The sequence below is a fragment of the Rana temporaria genome, chromosome 2, assembly GCF_905171775.1.
Source record: "Rana temporaria chromosome 2, aRanTem1.1, whole genome shotgun sequence".
NCBI classification, from domain to species: Eukaryota; Metazoa; Chordata; class Amphibia; order Anura; family Ranidae; genus Rana; species Rana temporaria.
In genome coordinates this window covers 191141792-191142145 of record NC_053490.1, presented here as the reverse complement: position 1 = coordinate 191142145, position 354 = coordinate 191141792, and positions in this window count along the sequence as shown.

Below are 354 nucleotides of genomic sequence, written 5' to 3'. Positions count from 1 at the left end.
ACACACTGTCATATCAGAAACCACAATATAGTAGCACTTTTAAAAGACACTGGGGTCTTTCCAATTCTGCATTAGAGATCAATTTAACACATTCAACCTTGAATGTGTAACACATATATGCAGTGTCCAGGAAGTGGTCTAAAAACCTGGGTATGTCATATTAAGAATGTGGTCGTGTTTGTGCTGGGAGCACACTCTGTTGTGCACTCTGAGCACCGAGACCGGGCTGTTGTGTCTCTACTAGTGATCAGGACTCGGGGGAACTGGATTCCGATCACACAGGCTGTAATAGCCTCTGATTGGCTATCATAATGATCACCCACATTGTAGCCCTTCCCTTTGTTGTCTGTCCTC